Source organism: Nannospalax galili, unplaced genomic scaffold, assembly GCF_000622305.1.
Source record: "Nannospalax galili isolate Female #2095 unplaced genomic scaffold, S.galili_v1.0 scaffold56, whole genome shotgun sequence".
Taxonomy (NCBI): Eukaryota; Metazoa; Chordata; class Mammalia; order Rodentia; family Spalacidae; genus Nannospalax; species Nannospalax galili.
Window position 1 is genome coordinate 1,177,574 of NW_008340065.1, and position 13,247 is coordinate 1,190,820.

The window sequence follows — 13,247 nt, forward strand, 5'->3', positions numbered from 1 at the left end:
CATCGAAACCACAAAGATCAGATTGGTGAGTAAAGTGGGAACTGCCATGGGGCTGCTTTTGTGTGACATAGAGGACTGAAATCGGAGACAAGGGACGTGGATTTGGACTCCATTAGACAGGCCTTGAAAGGCATGCCAAAGCCCAAGAGTCAAACGGAGTAGGAGAGGATTTTTCTCAGTCACTTGGACCTTCAGCCACCAGTGTTTAAGAACCTCCCACAGATCTGGAGCAGTGCTGAATAAAGAGGACAGAAAGACAGGACTTGGGTTCAGCCTGGAGATGCCAGTTCATGGGGTGGCATGACAGCTGTTTCTGGACAAGTACGGGTCCCAGGGGGGAAACTGCAGGCCCCAGAGGAGGGGCTGGGGAGCTGGGCCTTTGTGCAGTGTAGAGATCTAGACATTTCAGCTAAATATTTTCTTTAAGCCTTTGGATTCCCCAGACCTTTAAAAAGACTATTAAATTTTTTGGCAGTGGGGTGGGGCACTGGAGATATGGCTCAGCAGTTAAGAACACTGACTGTTCTTGCAGAAGACCCGGGTTTGAATCCCAGCACCCACATGGCAGCTAACAACTGTTCATAACTCCAGTTCCAGGGGATCCAGCAGCCTCTTCTGACCTCTGCGGGCATTGCACAACATGGGTTCACGTACCTACATGCAGGCAATACATGCATATGCATAAAATAAAAATAATAAATAAAATATTAAGAAAAGATTAGTTTTTTCAATCAGAAGATGAGACTGTTAACTTTTAGAAATCAGTAGTGTGACAAATTCCATGATCTCCAATTAATAATGAACTTTTCATGTGGGCTTATATATATATGCACATATATATATATATAATGTGTGTGTGTATATATATATATGTATATACACACATATTCTTAGTTTTCCATCTCTCAAACATATTAGAAGGTCCTCCGTATTGGCAGGCTTCTTTACCTGACCCACTAAGACAGTGGTCACCAAACGAACTTGCTTAAGAATCACCAGGAGGACTTGCTGAAACTTTTATGTCTGGATTCCACCTCCAGAATTCTTGTTGACCTGGACAGAGTCTGAAAGTGCACAACTCCAAGGTTTCCCAGGAGTGCCAGTGTTGGTGGTCCATGGCTACTCTTTGAGCATCTCTGTTGTGAGCCAGACATCCCTGAGCATAGGAACTACTGGGTTCCTGGTGGGACCTTCCTTTAGCATGGCTCCTTCTCAGGGGCCTGTCTGACCTTGCCCACCCACTCGAGCAAGGAAAAGGTAAAGACTCACAGTAGCCCCCCTGAGGTCAGGCAGGTGGCTGTTCAGATGACTCATCTAGCCCTTTTTGTTATCCTCGTGAGAATTTGGACTCCCCCAGTGCCCTGCACCTTCCAGGATGCTGGGCCCTGGGCAGTGGCCTTCAATGCTCCTAACTTCCCACCGTGAGGAACATCCACTCTGAAGACACTTCTGAGGTCCCAGAAACTTGGACTTAAGCCTCGAGGAGCGGTAGTTGGTTTTCACTCATCACTGTTCTCCTGCTAGCTATGTTTTTGTCAGACTTCAGGGTTCAGCTTTGTGTTTCTGTCTTACTGGTTGGTGCCGGGCCCTTCTGTGAGAGGTCCCCTCATGACCTGTAAACGGGGGTGAGGAAGTAAGGGTGCTAATCTGGGAAAACCAGGGGAAGCAAGCAGACACCCAGAGATTCCCCCAACCCGGGAGATGCTCCTGGTCTTTGAGCTCATACCCAGTGGAATGATTAATCGATGTTCTCTACTCTGCTGGACAATTAAGGGAAGCAGGAGAAGGAGGGAAAAGTCTTCAGTTAGAGCTAATTTGGCACCATATTGTTTTCTGTTAATCTATTTTGTTTTCTGTCCGTCTGTCCCAAGGGACGGGGGCCTTGCTGCTTGCTGAAGCATGCATAACTAATGTCCTCATTAAGGACTGATCTGTTTATCAGGGCCATTCTAGGAAGCTGGGCTGCCAAACATAGGCACAAGCTGGGGGCTGTTACCTCCCTCTGGGCCTTAGCCCCACCTCATTAAGCTGGTCCTGGCTATTGATTGGGAGCCTGTGTTTGGAAGAGTCTTACTTACTTCATGCATTATCTTGACAGATTGATCAGACCTGATTGAGAACCTCTTAAAGGAACGAACAGCTGTAATGGGAAAGTTGGACTCTGTCATCTGTTAGGATGATTCTGGGAGCAAGAAGAACAAGGCTGACATCTTGGAGCAATTGTATTTACAATTAACATGGCTGAAAACGATTGCCTCTATTGATCCCCCCTTCCTGCAATTACAGCCCCATTGTTTACATTCCAGCACTTCGGTTATAAAAAGGAAATTCAATAATTATTGCATTATTTAAAGTTAAAGTGCCACAGAGTTTGCTGGCTGCACTCGCTGGTTGATTTAACGTTCAGTAAAATCCATGCTGAGCTCTCCATCTTGAGGCTGAGCAATATTGGCTTTTAACGAGGCTTAAAAAGGGGAGGGGAAAGGAGAGCAAAACTCAGCACATGGGGTGTTTGTCTGGGTTGTTTATGGGGAGGGGGAGCCCAAAAGCAGAGCAGGAAAACCAGCCATGTCCTCATTTACAAAACTACGTCCCTCTTGCCACGTGGCCATCCACACTGTAGATGCCCTTGTCTTGGTTCCTTGATTGAGATTCAACTTTGCTTTGCTTCCTCAAAAAAGTTTTCTCCTCCCGGGCGTGGTAGCACACGCCTTTAGTCCCAGCACTCGGGAGGCCGAGGCAGGTGGAGCTCTGTGAGTTCGAGGCCAGCCTGGTCTACATAGTGAGTTCCAGGCCAGCTGGGGCTACAGGGAGACCCTGTCTCAAAACGATACAAAAAAAAAGTTTTCTCCTTATCCTGTTGCTTTCTTGTCCTCCTTCCGATCCCCTTCAACCTTCAGCAAAAGCCATGAACTTGCAGGAGAAATGGTGAGCTCTCAAGGTAGCCAGGTGATCCTTACCAAATGCATTCAAGAGGCAGGGTCTTGCTGTCATGTTCCCGTTTCCTCTTTTAAGAGAGAAATGAACTAAAAATAAAAAGATCACACACCTCCTATGAGGAAGAACTCCGCCTTGTGGGTGCGCCATATCCCCTGTCTCTGGCACACTGACTGCCTTTGCTTTCTCTGGGAGCTCAGGAGGAGCCCCTGGGTTTTAAGTACCAAATTCCTGCTCCGAGCTGCAGCAGCCAGAAAGTTCAAGAGCATGGGAGGAATTTTAAAGACCGTTTTATTTTTCTCCTGTTTGGTTGAGAGTCTCCCATGGGCTTGGTTCCAGGGAGCCATCTGGGCAGGTGCACCCAGCAGGACACAGAGCAGAGGAGGAAAAAGTAATGCCTTGCAACCCCCCACTTGCTTCCCACCACAACCCCAGGAAAGTTTAGACTACAGGTGGGAAAGGGAAGAGGAAGATGAATAGAGCCAATTGTGACTTTTATGAAGTATCTAAGGCAGGCCAGCAGTGGGCAGCTGCTTCCTAGCGACTTTTTTGTTAAGGAGGTGAATTCTTGGGTGTAGGCTTTGCGTGATTTATCGAGTGCACTTTGGTAGAATCTGAAATACTCTTTAGGAAAAAGGCAAGTGCAGAGATTTGAAATCTTGGAAGTTTTCCTCCTGACCGTGGGACATCTCCACATTTTCTGACCTGGGTCTCTCTTCCCTGGCGATCACTGTCTAAACCACAGCCTCAGCACCAGAAGCAAGCATGCCCTGGGACATTAACTTCTCGGGCCCCAGGCAGACCTGCTGAATCAGACCCCCTGGAAGTGGCCTGGTGTTTCATGGTATAACTCCTCCCCCGACTCCCCCAATCCCCAGGTGCTTCTGATAGATGCCAAGTTGGAGCGTTCAAACAGCATTACAGCATAGACCACAGGTCCTCAGTGTTTCACCCACCTGCCAGAAATGATGAAGCAAGATCTGGGTGAACAGCTTGAAGATCGTGGTGCTGCCAAATATTTAGGCAGTCCTGCATATCTCCCAAAGGATTTTAATGTATGGTGTCCTATGTGGGTTGAAAAATAGCCTGCAAGGAAGACTGGGCGAGTGTAAATATCTCCATTTTATAGATGAAGTGATGCACCTGTTTGGACCACCAGGCAGGCTTTTTTCTTTTTTCTGGCCATGTGGCTTGTCACAGAGTTGGAGATACAAATAAGCAGATTTCCCAGAATGGATCAATCACTTGAGTTATCTTTCCTCCTTTGGTCCTCACCTGCAGTACTGGCAAACTTGGTAAAGAACATGGTCTTTGATTTTCATTATATCAACATCCCAATGAATAAACACATGGTTTTGTAGTAAGGCATGGTCTACTTACACCAGCAGCAGGGTTTTAAAAAAATGATTTAAAGATTAAAGAAAAGTTATGTTTATGAGTGTTTTGTCTCCACGTATACACCATATATGTGTCTAGTGCCCATGGAGGCCAGGTGAGGGTGTAGGATATTACTGGAACTGGAATTGAAAGCAATTGCGAGCCATCATATGGGTTCTGGGAACCAAACCCAGGTCCTGTGCAAGCACAGCAAGCGCCTTTGACCACTGAGCCATCTCTCTAGACCTCAAGCAGCAGGGCATTCGATAAATTACTTAAAAGAAAAATCCAGCATCTTTCTGAGGAGGAAGTTGGCTTTGCACACTCAGGATCTCCTGTCCACATCTTGATTTCTGTACATTATCGTTTTTTTTAAAAAATTAATTTTTTTATGTGTACGAGTGTATTGCCTGTATGTATGTAAGTGCACCCATGTTGTGGAGTGCCCGTGGAGGTCAGATCGTGGGATCTCCTGGAACCAGAGTTACTGACAGTTAGAGGCCATGTAGGTGATAGGAATTGAGCCCAGGTCCTCTGCAGGAGCAGCCAGTGCTCCTAACCACTGAGCCATCTCTCTACCTTCCATCATAGTTTTTCAGTGTCAACCTTGGCCTTTAGGGTCTGAGGGGATGTGGGGGAAATTTTTAATAGGCGTGCTTAGTGGGTGCATGTTTCCATTCTTTTTTTTTTTGATCTTTTTGAGACAGGGTCTCCCTGTAGCTCCAGCTTTCCTGGAACTCACCATGTAGACCAGGCTGGCCTTGAATTCACAGAGATCTGCCTGCCTCCCAAGTGCTGGGATTAAAGGCGTGTGCCACCATCCCCGGCTTATGTTTCTATTCCTAATCTCAGATTAAGTAATTTGAAAAATAAAGTAATGGTAGCCTCAGTTATTATGAAGGCTAACTATGTATCAGGTGTACGGCATTAAACATTTCATGTGAATCACCCTGTGTTCCCAGCTGTGGCACCGAGGAGGTTGTTACTGTTCCAATTTTGCACAGGAAGAAACTGAGGTCCAGAAGTATAAATGACTTGCCTCAGTTAGCCCAGTTTTCATAGTGAGGGCCTCTTGCCCAACCATTTTCATCCACAGTGTACCCTGAGCAGTAGTTTGATGAAACGTTGAACAGTTTTGTGGCCCTTAGTTTTGTATGATGACGCACATTCGTGAGGGCTGGAGAGTAATGCTGGGGAGGACATCCCACTGGCTGGAGAAGGTCTCAGTTAGCTGGGTACCATCCTGGTGAGGGGAGTGAGTGCCAGGCCCTAGGTCCATAGACAGTTTCTGAAGGATGGTCAGTTTGACTTCAGGCTCGAGGTACCCATTCTGTTCTTTCATCCACTTCTAAGCTCCACCTGGCTGATGAGTTGTAGGGACACTTGGGTAACCACTGTAGAAAGTAGCCCAGGCTTTGCTCGTGATATTATGCTCTGAGGACCCCTTTCTTTGGGGGAGGAGACCCTTCTGTGCCTGTAAGTTTCTTCACAGTATGTACATAGTGACTCCATAGTCCTTTTCTGTTAGAGTTTTCTTCATAGGGAGAAATGCAATCTTGGTGCTAAGCATGGGCATTCCCTAAGCACCCATCTGTATTTTTCCCCCAGAAAAGATTTCAAGCTAAGACAGACATAATCTTTAGAGAGTCTCAGACTTAGGTTGCTACTTTCCTCCTGGATTTACTGTCTGGCTCAAGGTTGCTAATATTGAGATTTAGGGGCAAGTAATGTTCATTTAGGGGAAAGATACAGGAATGGGGAACCTCAGCTCAGGCCCTGGAGTTTGCAAACTGACAGGGAACACTCAGGTGGCTTGTTCTAGAGTGTGAGGAGTGAGGAATCTGCCCTAGAAACTAGAAAATAGGGCAGAGCCACCCAAACGATTGATCTGGGACTGTTTTTTTTTTTTTTTTTTTTTAAACTTCCCTTTGCTTTTTTCTTATAAATCATATCTTACAGTGTCTGCAGGGCGCCAACAGTGAAACGGGACTAAATTAGCATGTGCCAAGGATGAGGGCACAAACGGATGAAAAGCCAAGATTAAACAGAAAATACATATATATTTAGGTTGACCTTTCACGCATCTTCCTGAAAATGTGACATTCAATCTGAAATGAACTCAACCTCGCTGATTGAAAAAATTAGTCACCCTCACCTCTGGTTGCATTACATCTGCAAAGATTCTTTTTTCAGGCCCTCAAGGTGAATGCCTGGGCCTGAGGCACCTCCTGTTCCGGCAGGGCCCTGCCATCAGGGTAGGGGTAGTCTGACAGCTGTGCACCTGGAATCGTGTCCCGGGATCCAGCTCTGTGTCTGCTGTACATTGTGAGACCTCAGGATAGTCACATGAACTTTCTGAGTTTTGGGGTCCTTCAAGGACAAGAGTCAGGAGCTGTGTGCCTCACAGGCTGTGAATACTCTCATCTTTATTTCCTCTTTTTATTTGGGGAAATTCTCACGCTAACTCTGCATCCTCCACATCTTGTCATCTCTTCTCACCTGTTTTGTTGGTGAGACCTTATACTGACTCCCCACAGAGAGAACCCAAAGCCCTTGGCATGCTGGGATTAGCTCTGTTCTTCCAGGGAAGCCTTCCATAGCAACTGTTCTTCCATTGGGAGGCTCCAACTTTGTGGATGGAGGGAAGTTACAGCCCCCGCCCCTTAACCGAGGTACCCTTCAGCACCTCGCAGGTGACTGGGCCTTTCTGGGACATCCCACCATGGTATTTGCTCTCCTCTGAACTAAGAGCTGTCTGGTGTTTCACTGGCTTACTTGGTCCATTCAGGTGGATGTCTGGGAGTTGCCTCCCTGATCAGAGAGCTTTGTGATTTTCTTTTGCTCCCAGAATAGGATTACATGGCGTGTAGTCTGAAATGTGATGAGAGGGTGTGTGTGGTGTGTTAATAGTAACAGGTGTTACTCCCCAAGGAACTGTCCTTTGTGAATCATGGGTGTGTGTATCAGAATGTGCTCTGCCTATTTCTGCTTTAAAGGGGCAGCTATGACCAAACCTGATCAATAGTTTGAATTCTGTGCATGAAGAACCAGATGTTACAAGTTTCCTATGGAGGAGGAGAAGAAGGAGGGGGAGGAAGAGGAGGAGGAGGAAGAGGAGGCGGGGAGAAGAAGCCAGGGCCCCTCTTGATTTATACAAATCAGTGTTCTCTGACAGAAGTTGGTTAGTTTTCCTGGGAAACAAGTAACAGGAACACATTTTTTTTTTTTCCCCCTGTGATGAATTATTTCTAACAAGAGCCCTTTTTGACTTTCCTTACTTGGCTGGATTTGTACAACATATTAATGGGGTAGACTCCCTCAGAGGGATGCAGCCTAGCTTCTAGTCCTTTCTCTTTTTTTGTATTTTATTTATTTTTATATTATATGTATGAGTGTATTGCCTGCATGTATGTGAGTGCACCTGTGTAGAGCAATGCCACGGAGGTCAGAAGAGGGCTTTGGATTTCCTCTGGAACTGGAGTTAAGGACGGTTCGTAGCCACCATGTGGGTGCTGGGAATCGAACCCGGGTCCTCTGAAAGAGCAGTCAGTACTCTTAACCGCTGAGCCATCTCTCCAGCCCCAACCTTTCTTTTTAAAATATTAGAGTTTTTCCCTTGAATTACACACCAGGCTTATTGTCAGAGGACTGTCTTGCTGTGGTAGGGCTTTTCTCTTCTTGATTTTTCTCCTTGACCTGGATCAGAAAGGGTAGTCATGGAGACCAATGTGGGACTTAAGATGCCTCCATCTTCCATATAGCTGGATTGAGCATTAAGAACAGATAGCCAGGGACGATCAGAGGCACAAGAACACCTCTCTGACCAGTGAGTCATACTCCTTTATGTCTAGAACAAGATGCTGGCTACCTGGCACAAACCATTTCCATTCCCAGGGGCTCACGACTATGGTGATCTGGTCTTCCTTTGCTGCACAGTGGCCATTTAGAGAAATTAGAGACAGAGCTTAAAGCTTCTATGTATGCATCAAAATTGGTACTTCTTTCCTTCCTGTAGGTACTTTTGTGAGTGTAAAAGTTTCTTTCTGTGTAAACTGCTCTACTTGTGCAGTGTTTATAACCTAATCTTTTGCAGGTACAGTTTATTATCCATCCATGCATCCATCCATCCACCCACAATGCTGGGGATAGAACCCAGGGCCTTGTATGCTAGGCAAACACCCTTATTGCCTAACTATACTCCAGACAACTTTCTAAAACAAACAGTGAGACTTTGCAGGACAATCAGGGAAAACCTTTGTTGCATTCAGGATTGTAGGCAGAGGCTGGCCGGGCCCCGCAAGCTTGGACAGACCTTAGTTTTCTGTTGTTTAGCTGGGTGACTTTCAGTTTTTAATTTTCTAGTTGGTCACCCTCCTCTAGTGGGCCTTTGCAGTTCATGCTGTTTTTTTGGGAGTGTGCTAAGAGGCATCTGGAATTCAGGGAGGCGCGTGGTTTAGTCTTAGAATGGTATTAGAACTGAAGGGATCATCTCCCTGGACACATTCTCTGCATCACATTGTCATCGCTTGAATTTCCTATTGGTTATGGCTCTGGTGTTGTGTGTTACACGTCTGTTGTGTGTAGTCTGAAGTGTTTGTAGACACTTAGACTGAAACCTAAACAAATCCCAACAAACGGGCCCCACAGTCGGCATTCTGTGGGTCTCAGGGGATCCTGAGTGTACTGTATACCAACCACAGCTGAAGCTGTTGCTGTGTTTTGTTTTGTTTTGTTCTGGCCATACTTGTGACCTGACTAAGAAGAGTAAGAAAGACTCATGAACACAGAGTAAGGAAAAGGGAAAGGAGGAGTGAAAACAGCTTGGGTCCCCCTCCTCACCAACAAGGAGGGTCCTGTAATAGAGACGGAATGTCGGGGAATTCAGAATTTGTGTGGGAGAAAAATTTCCTGCCTGGCGACGACGGGAGATAGCCTGCTCTGTGAGGAGGTAGCTCTGTTATTGAATGCACCACTGGGATTTGTGCCTTGGTGGATTCTTCATATATTACAGTGAATTTAATTAAATACATTGTGATCCCAATTGAGGGTATTCTAATTAGCTGGGTCAGGAACAAATTATTCTCCCTCCTTCTCCAGATGAAAACATCTCTGCTCTTCTGGGGGGAAAGCATGTCCTTGGCTGCCTGACTTGCCCCATGGAGTTGAATCCTCTTCTGTCTTGAGCCCCACCTCCTCCTGCGCCTGTATTAGGCAGGCTTTCGGGGTAGGACTCTGGGGAGAGCCTATGCCCCTTGTACAGAAGCCGGTCTGGTCTGCAGGGTCAAGGGGTTGACCTGCTCAAGGCTAGGGAATTACTGGATGGTTTGGAGAAGGGTCTAGACAGAGGTCAAGACTCTGCTATAGGTCTTTGTTGACTACAGCTACAAGCACAGGGCTTATTACAGGCAGGTAAACATCAGGAACTCCAGGTTCTAAGTGGAGAAGAGAAAGTTTGGGAGTGGGGGTGTAACTTTTAGATATAGATGTCTTTTAGTATTCCAGATTTAGTTGTGTGTGTGTGTCTGTGTATGTCTAGAAATGAACTTGGAGTGCAGGGTTGAACTATGAATTCAGCTTTCTAAGAAAGTCCTCAGAGAGGGCCCTAGTGTTCTGCACTGTTACAGCAGAGGAGTCTGTGGCTCTGGTCTTTTGTTTCCCTTTATTCTTTTCTCCTTGATTTGTGGTGGATGGTCATTTCCTTTCCAAGATGGCTCTCCCGTGGCAGACCAAGAATTTGTGGCGGATCTGGAGGTTGAGACCAACATGAGCTCATAGGCAGAGTAGCTTGGGAAAATCTTCTTAGCAGCTTTTTAAAAGTGAGAATTCCCAAGATGTTTGTTTCAATTCAGGATTTATACAGCCTGACCACTCAAGAGTCCCAGGAACTGAGGACAAAAGGTGATTAGACTTCTCCATTCCTAGCCAGCTCTTTTTGACTGTGTTAATCTTTTGTTCTGGCTCAGAGATTAGAGACTCCAGCCATTTGCAACAGGACCCTCACATCAACACTAAGATACTATGTTTCAAACTTAGTGCCTTATTGCAAAGTAGTCCCCTCCTCTCCCATGGGGGAAGTCATGGGGCGTTGGGAGTTAAGACTTCAGCGAATCTCGCTCAGTTTTTTTTTTTTTTTTTTTTTTTTTTTTTTTGACAGGGTCTACTACTTAGCCCTGGCTGGTTTGGAACTCCATATATAGACCAGGCTGTCCTGAAACTCAAAGAGATTCACTCGCCCCTACCTTCTGAGGGTTGGGATTAAAGGTGTGCACCACCATGCCCAGCCTGCTGTGATTTTGTAGTTGGTGATACCACCAAAATCCCATGAGGAAATGTAATGATCTGGACTCTGCTTGTTTTCTACCTTAGCTTTTAATTGACAATTTAACAAATGTTATTCTCTTGGTCTCTGTGACCCAGGACAGCATTTGCATGTGTTTCCTGCTCTGAATCCCAGATTACATCCTTGTTCCTGGGAAGAGCCTACCCAGAATTTTGGCATTAAAGGGGCCTAAAGGAGAAGTTGGGGAGAGTGATGCCTCCAGATCCTTCTTCTCCCCCAGGGTGTAGTGACCACAAAATATTGCTTTGTCATACCCACCCTTCAAAGTCTTTTACAAGTTTTGTCTTAGATGAGAGACACTGAAGATAAACAATGGAAAAAAAAAAAAAAAACCAACCCAGCAATTTATTTCAACAAGAGTAGCTTTTTATTATCAGTTGTAATTTCTTCAGGATTTCTCATGGAGCTCTTGCTGGTTCTTCCCGTTCCTGATTGTGAAATTGTTCCAGGGAAGCTATTTCTTGCAGGGGCTTCCATTTTTTCCAAGGGCTGCATTTGACTGTGTTGATTTACCCTTTTTGAGGATGGGGAGGGATTGTTCTCACTGGGTACCTGTGGAGCCCTTTGCATCTGTACCTACAGGTTTGTGTAGGTTCCTGTGGAATGCCATTTCCCCTGACTGGGGGACTCTGGCCTCTCTAGAGAATTCTCTATGGGATCCTGTTATACATTCATATTTCTTCTTCCAACTGTCTGCAAACATGCTTCTGGGTTTTCCTCCCTTTCTTGGTGGACATAAGATGGGAGCATGTGTTTGAGCCTAGGAGCAGTGCTATCAGATAGATGTACGTGTAGGGCCACTCTGTTATTTTCGATTTCCTGTGGCATACAGGACATTCTGTGTGTGCTGGTGTTACGGTGCCTTGTCTTACAAGCTGGACAAGGGCGATATCACACAGCATCAAACCCATGATCAAGGCATTGGCATTGGGGTCAGGAGGGAGACTGTTGACACAAGGCATTTCCAAGGTACTTGCTGTGTGCTTGGACAAGCTTGGGTGACTGGGGGGAGTTGGGAAGAGGAAGCCCAAGATGGGGAAGACAGTCAATCACCTGAGTGCATAAGGCCTTTCTATTATCTGAATTTCTTCTTCCCCAGGGATATTGGGTATTTGGTGTGAGGGAGGTTCTAGTTCTTTCTCTGCCAGTATCTGTGTTATTTGGGCAGTCACTTAAGCTTTTGGGACTTGTTTCCCCTACCTCATGTGAAGTGAATGAGAAAAGTTAATTTGGACCACCAGAGACGGCCGTCTCTACCCTAAGAGTTAATCCATTCCCTGTTAGAAGCCAGAGCTTCACATCCCTCACATTCTCAGGAGGCCCAAGAATGTGGTGACTCTGTTCTTGGATGACCTTAAGTCTCCCAGGAGCAAAAGTCCCAGTTCTTTTTTGGGGCAGAAGAGTTCTTTATTTTACCAGGGGGGACAGGCAGTAGGGCAGTGCAGTAGCTAAGCCCCAGACATGTAGCATTCACATGCAGAACAGCTACACAGGTTGGGGCTGAGCCAGAGGTGGGGACTAGGACTATGGCACACCCACAGTACCCCTACCAGGCTGCTTGGGCCCTGGGCTCTTCTGACACCCATGGTATCGGGAGACAGAAGATTTAGCTGCTTCCCCTGGGTAAAGCCCCATAACTCTAGCCAAGAAGAAATTGGCATAAAGGGAGTGGTATTTGGACAGTTTACAGCACTTGATTCTGTTAGGGTTGGCACAGTTTTGCCCCCTGGGAGAGTCCCATGCACAGGACAGCACAGCGCTAGCAGGAAAAGGGTCTTTATACTTTCTGCCCTACAGAAAGGCTTAGAAGAGTGGGGACCAAGACCCTCCCCACCTATCAGGGACGTGCCAATAGAAGGGTCTTCCCTGAGCACAAGCAGGGCCTCCTAAGGCAGTAGATGTCCAGCTCTGTAGACTGCTCTCAGGGACACCTGCTATTCTTGTGGTCCACACTTTCAGCAACCTGTGCCTGCTTCCTGCTGGCTCTTGTGTCAGTATTGTGTCTGTTAAACACAGCAGAGAATGTAGTTGTGACCAGTGATACTAAGTAGTGATGAACTAAATGACCTTGAGAGACTGATAGGGACTTTAGAGAAATTAATTTTTCTGTCTTTATTAATCTGGAAGAAAACTTACTCTTAGATTTCCCCAGGAAATTGTAGTTCTGTTTTTTGTTTGGTTTTGTTTTTGAGGCAAGATCTCATTATTTAGCCCAGGCTGGCCTTGAACGTCTGTTCCTCCTGGCTTCTCAGCCTCCAGGTGCTGGGATTATAGATTTGTATCATCACACCCAGCTAGACTAATTTTAATTAAAAAACTTTTTTTTTTTGAGGCACGAGTCTCATGTAACCCATGCTAGCCTTGAACTCACTATGTAGCCAAGGATGACCTTGATCTTATGATTCATTGTCTCTGCCTCTCAAGTGTTAGGATTTTAGGTGTGCATCACTACTATTGGTTTATGTCATGCTGGGGACTGAACCCAGGGCTTCATGCATGCTAGGAAAACACCTACCAGCTGAGCTACATCCTCAGCCCTGTAACTTTAAATACAAACACTCGAGCTGTCTTTGTTACTGAAAGGCCAGATATG

General features: G+C 46.1%; 1 protein-coding gene across 1 annotated transcript in view; it reads left to right on the top strand.

Moving 5' to 3' along the window:
* Window positions 1–13,247, top strand: part of Zfhx3 (zinc finger homeobox 3) — a 243,173-nt gene that overhangs the window by 128,390 nt on the left and 101,536 nt on the right. The gene's annotated exons all lie outside the window — the stretch shown is intronic.